Here is a 6,738-nt window from a genome sequence, read left to right on the forward strand (position 1 = left end):
TCAGGACCGGCAGAGGCTCTTAGCGGCAGGGGGACAAGACCGAGCCTGCCAGCCGCCGCCGCCACAAGAAGCTTTCGCAACTTTCACTGGGGCTGAAATCCTCCATGAGATCCGCTTATGGTGTCGCAAAGCATCTTGCACTAACCCTACAGCCAGACACCAAATGGACTCGTGTATAGTTATTTGTATTACTTCCTTTTAAGAGGAAAGACAAAAACCCATAAGACTCTATCGCAGCCATCTGGTGCTTTAATGTTAAACTTAAAAGTGGTTAAATGCAGTAAGTCCAACTGTTTCACAGCTCCATCTGTTCCTGTTGCTCAAAGCAGTCTTTGGAGGATTTCGGCGCAGAAGAGTTCTGAAATCTTGTCAGTGTCACTCTGCTGCTGATGAGCTCACTAAGGACACAGACGCTCTCTCAGTTTCCACTGACTAACTGGCATGCAGCCTCACTCAGAGACGTGCATTCAAGACCAATGTGGTTTACAGTATGTTCTAGTCTACTGTGGTCAATTATTCCAGGCTGTTAGCCTAAGTATTTCCTCTTCTTCTTCTGTGGCGCACACACACACACACACACACACACACACAAACACACACACACAAACACACACAGACACACAGGTTAGCGGTTGATAAGCCACCTTCTCAAGTGTCTTGCTAGTGTCTTGCAACACTATGGGTTCAAATCACCATTTATGTTTTATTTTCTCCCTCTCTCTCCATAACACTGTAACCGTTTCCCGTTTCCATAGAGTGGGCTAAAGCTTCTCCCTTCACAGTTCAATGACCACCACTATAGCAGACATATCTTCTTTGCACCTAATTACACGGGTTCGCTAAGCAAATGGAGACAGACATTACTATGGTCGCGCTGGCCATGTGGAATGTGAAACATAGGAGGAAAACATAAATCAGGCGCCACTTTAGGGCCACAAGGAAGTTCCAAGTCTGAGCTTTTGCATCCAGGATCTACAGTTCACGGTTGGCAAAAGATTGAGCGACTGGAAACAAAATATTGTAGCAAACAAAAGCCCAGCACTGAAAATGTGTTTTCAAAGTGAAGTGCACATTCTGTGAGTACTGGCATTGGTGTTCACACAGTGCATCTCAGTAAGTCCGTCATTAGCTTAAATATCAATTCAATTCTGTCCAGTGAAACATTCTGTGAAAGTTCTCATGGTGACCGCATACAAAAGTATGCGCTAGGGAATCACCTATAGAGTCAAGCATGACCATGAATAAAGGTGTTTTTCTGAAAATGTAAAATGGCACCGGCATTGTAGAGTGGAAAGACCAAGTGAACCAATAGATTCAGAAACATCAATAGGCTGTGTTCAGACACATGACACTCTATCTCAAGGGCAAAATATTCAAGTTGCATCAACTTGTTTAATATGGATATCCCTCACAGGCAGAGAAGAGTGATTCAACATGTGACAGTAGCACTGACCGACTGACGGAGTAATCTCGCCTGACAGCGTTCCAGAAGTGCAGACACGCAGAAAAACACGTATTACCACATGTCATCTGTGATGGAAATGACATGGAGTCAGCATGGCCAGGGACCCAGGCCCTTTGTGGTAAACCTGTAGGCCTTGTTTCTACACACAAAGAGTGAATTCAGGCGGCACTGTTTACTATACACCGACCGCTCAACATTCTCTTGTTTGCAGAGAGATAAAGGCTTAACAGAGGGCTAATGTTAATGTAAAGAACCACCACACCCGTGTGGCACAGGGCTACATTCTAGTTGGGCGTGGAGTTGACCTCTATAGCTTACGTTTGAAGTACTTTCTACTTACAAGTTTTGAAAAATTGTCGTCTACGAAGGTTCAGTGAACATGAAAAACACGACTTGGGGGCACGCCTTGCACAGCGGACTATTAAACTCAGGATTTCATAACCCCATCTGAGGGGGAAAAACAAAGTGCTCCCTCACCCTTAATGGCTTCATCTCTGACATAGGTTACATATACACAAGAGCCAAACACATGAGAAATGCAAATACTTTCCATTTAAAAATAACAAACAAACACGGCACCACCGGGAGTCAGCCTCACCATGGAAACGCACCAGCTGCTTTGGATCCCATGGGGGTTTGGCGCTAGGGGTGGTTTTAGTTCTCATGACTTCCCATTAAAACAAACCTCCCCGCCTCTTTCGGAAAATTGAGGGTTCAAAGAATGTCCTAACTTGCTACCCTCACCGATGTGGGGTTAAGGTTTCTGTTCATTGTAATGCTAATGTCTATATTTAATGTTTAAATGTTCTAATTCCTTTTTCTGGCAATGTTGTTCCTGTCTCCAGGTTAACCAATACAAGTCATACACGGCCACCATGGCTACAAGTAATGCTACGTATCTAAGCAGTAGGGTCCAGAGGGAGAAGGGGGGGGGGGGGGAGATGGCAACAAACATCTACAAACACGAGCAAACCACGTTGCTCATGAGGGATTACTAAAACACAGTGCAAAGGCACAGTCCATCCGTAAGGCACAGGCACGATGTGTTAAGCAGAGCCCCGGCGTGTTAAACACAGGTATGACGTGTTAAACACAGGTATGACGTGTTAAACACAGGCAGTCTGCAGGCTTCTATCGCACACTCCCAGGCAGAGGGCAACAAACAAGATTGTCAAACACGCAAGTACATCTACAAACACGAGCAAACCACGTTCCTCATGAGGGATTACTAAAGCACAGGCCCGACGTGTTAAGCACAGGCACGACGTGTTAAGCCCAGGTATGACGTGTTAAACACAGGCGGTCTGTCGGCTCCTATCGCTGACACCCAGGCAGAACTCGCTTACCTGAGAAGGTAATCAGTCACACACTGACATTTACATTCAAGGCTAAAAAAAAACTGAAAAAACTAAAAAGTAATTGCTAAATGAGAGAGCTTTGAATTTTAGGGTTCTCAAACAAATCATAATCATTCATTTTATTCAATTTAGCACAAGAAATGGGCAACCTGGAGCAAGGCCCTAGTCTAGCCTGTGGAAAAGTTGACATTTTGTCTCTGTTTTGGTTCCACAGATCCAGGTATGACATTCAGCCCACCTATGGGTACCTTTCACTCTAATCTTGTTGACGTGGGAGCACCATTCATCAAGCTTGGAAGATCAGGTTTCCTTCTTTCAGCTAAAACGTGAATCCTTCAAGAGTTTTGCCTTGGTTACAGCTTATATACAGTGCCAATACAATCCTTATCCAAGCCTTTTGTCCACAAGAGCTTGATTTCATCATGCCACAGAATTCATTTCACTGAGGTTGCCTACATTTCCTCATCAGCTTGATAGATCGAATTCACCCACAGAAATGGTAAAAGGGCAGACGTGGCACTGTGTGCCATCAATAAATCAGTGACATAAAACAATCAAGATGGATTGGAGGACCCAACAGGATTCTATGTTCCTTGGTATTTATTAGAAGGGAGGTTAGGACATTTATCAGGAATATCAGTCATCAAAAGTCACACCCAACAAGAAAGTTCATGACATGTTCACCTTCTCAACCCTAGCTAGCCCTACCCTGGCAACACCAGCACTGCCTGAACCAATACATAAATAAGCATGTTTAAAAATTAAACCCATGAGTTGAAGCACCTGTTAGTCAAAGGGGAGATATGAAGTTTGAAGCATCCGTTCAGAGGGAATACGCTTGTCTAAGCTACTGTGCCTGCTGTGTGGATACAGTGGTTTAAAGTGATATCCAAAAGGGACCTCATTAGATGTTGTGTGTCGCGGTGCAGCGGATTGTTTTGCACGGTACTGAAAACAACTCGCGACAGACTATATTATGGGCCTGCCTACTGGTACAAGATCAAGGTACGCTTCACAGGGTTACTGTACAAGACCACATCACGATTACCGTCATAACAGTGCCCTCAGCCTGTTTCACATGGCTTGTAGCATACCAAACTAAAATCGAGGGCTCGTTGCTATGTTCAAATACGGGGAAGTCAGCAACCCGGACATTCACTGAGAATTTAGCATAGGTTGCTGTATGGAGGTGGTTAGGAAACAAAACCAACCACCTGTTATTGAACAGTGCACACCTTGGTCAATCTCCAATTGACGACTATGGAGAACCTGTGTAGACAGATTTAAGTGCGATTTACGAGTAGACCCCCAGGATTTGTCAAATGCAAAGTTTTTTTCATCAACTATTCAGTCATTCCATGAATTTTCTTGGGTTATCTAGTCGGTGAAAACTTACCTTCGTTGTGGAGTAAGGATATAGATTTTTTGTAATCATTATTATCATTATTATTATGTAGCTATCCATCGTTACATTTTGGACACATGTGTCAACACGTTACCCTACGCCCTAACATGTTTAGATAGAGGAGGTTCTCAACGACAAAATACCGCTTTCGTAAGCAAAACTAAGTTAGTTAAATTAATGTGGGTACTCCAGACCACAAACACAAAATGTTCTCTACGCTAACAGCAAACTAACAAACCTTAGACGTTCCAAAGTTTACCTCAGCTACCAGCAAACATAAACGATCCATCATTATTAATACAAAAACATACAATTGCTTGGAGTTAATATGATGTGGTCAAGACATTCTTGTCACGTTAGTTGTTAAACTTTCGTTTATGTCGAGCATGTTTTCGGCAGAGAGCGCTAGTTGGAAACTATACAGACTCGCATCGATCTCAAACAAAAACCAAAGGACAAGAATAGCTAGCCAACGCTAGGTTATGGCAACTAACGTCAACGTTATGGTCATAGATGTGTAGCCTAGCGAGCTAGCGGAGTTCAAGTCGTTCCAGCCCGTGATGAGAACACGCTAGGGATATAAAACAATAGCAGCAAGCTCACGGAAGACAAAATTAGCCATTTTATTTTCCCGATCAATACAATAGTTGGTCTCTTTGACCTCACCACTTACCCGATGTTAGTCGTCCTCCTAAGTACCGTGGGTACTCCTCAGCACAGTTACCACTACAGCAACTACTACTGGAGTTGAAAGGCGCAGCTCCACCACTTGAACACAGGAAGTGATGTATGATACTTCTTGTGTGCGATCCTGGACCCTCGGGAGGGTGGTTACTTCAGATCCTTCACTTGAAAGTCCCCCGCCACAGTGAAACAAACCACTAAGAACTTTCCTACTAACACCTTTTAATCTTGAGTCGCGCTGTTTGTTTAGATTCAGCAGGTTAACAGCAGTTCTTTTACCATCTCTAGCTTGACTATTTTTTTTAGGTCTACAACAAAAATGTAATCACTTCTGCGTGTTTTAACATTCAGCAACTGTTGTAAATGTGTGACTGGTTTACGACAGAAACTGACAGCTGGCTAGCAACAAAAAAGATCTATTCTAGAATGTTTATCATGATCCTCAGTTTAAAGTCAACTGTAAAAAGAAAATTCCAATTTTTCAACCACATTCATCAAAAGTAGACATCAGAGACACTAGGAAAATCTCAGTCTCTATCGCTTATCCCCATTTCTTTACAACTTGAAATGTGTTACAGCTACTTTCTCAGTTGCCACAGTAGCCTATGTATCATAGTAGGTTGACTACTTAAGACTCCAAAATTTAGAGGAAATACTAATAGGTTGCTAGATAGCATATCAGGTGCTAACCTGGGCTTTCCAGATGTCACAGGAGTTTCCCCAGTTCCAGCAGTGGCAGCTTCAACCCAAATTTGATGCAGTGGTTGCAGCTCTCTGGCAAACTATCTGCCCTAATCATAAAGGCACGTACAACTTGGACCTGTCCTGTATGTCTTCAAATACACCTGAGGTTTACGATGTAGCGACCCATTCTATTTACACAAACTACTTTGACCCTGTCACTGAACGTCTGCCAAGCAACACATCAGGAAAGAGGTAGGTTATGGCAGAACAGAGCAGTGCTTTTAAATTGTTTAAGCCAAGTGTTCTGAATTGACGTTTTACTAATTGTTTGATTTAATCATTTAGGCATACCAGAATTTACCTGATCTGGCACTCAGGTTATTTTTTTGCTCTTAAGTAATCAAGTTCCTGGTGTGCAGGGTTCCTAATGTGCATCCACAGACTTGCTAACATAATTCCAATAAACAGATCTAGCCTACTTGGTGCATTTAAACAAAAGAATGCTAGAAGAATAGGCTTAACATTAAACACTGTCAGTGAAGTTGCAATAGGCCGTTTTCCCAACTGGATTTTGTGCAGTGAAATCTCGTCTTCCCCCTTGTGGTTTAAGACAGTCCTGCAACCTGAGACTGAGCTGCTTCGACTCATGGGCAGACTCGGAGATGGAGAGGGTGAGAATGAGGACCAGGAGACAGCGGAGTCATATCCCCCCCAACCGTGGCATGCGAAACAGCGGACCATACCTTTCTGGACTCACTCAGTATGGGCACTCAGGACCTATGTCCACAAAACAGTACCTATATCACATGTATGGCTATAACTGCAGATGACAGTGCATCTTAATGATCAAAAACTCGCCAAATTAATTGTTTTCCTTTCTTGCCTTCCATGACAAATTAAACCAGTGAAGTGAATTTAAATTTGATACCATTTGTGCAGGCAGCCACTGGTCTCCATGTCCTTATACCGAATATTAAAGCTCAGCAAAACAAGTTGCTTTTTCCTTTTTTGTCATTTTTGTTAAAAAAAATAATAATCTGCTCACTCATCTCAGCAAGTTGCACATATCTGGTGGAAGCTTAAGTCGCTTTGGTAAAATGATTTTCTGTTCAATGTGAAGTTTAAAAATAAATGCAGAGGCA

Source organism: Sprattus sprattus (genome assembly GCF_963457725.1).
Source record: "Sprattus sprattus genome assembly, chromosome: 19".
NCBI lineage: Eukaryota > Metazoa > Chordata > Actinopteri > Clupeiformes > Clupeidae > Sprattus > Sprattus sprattus.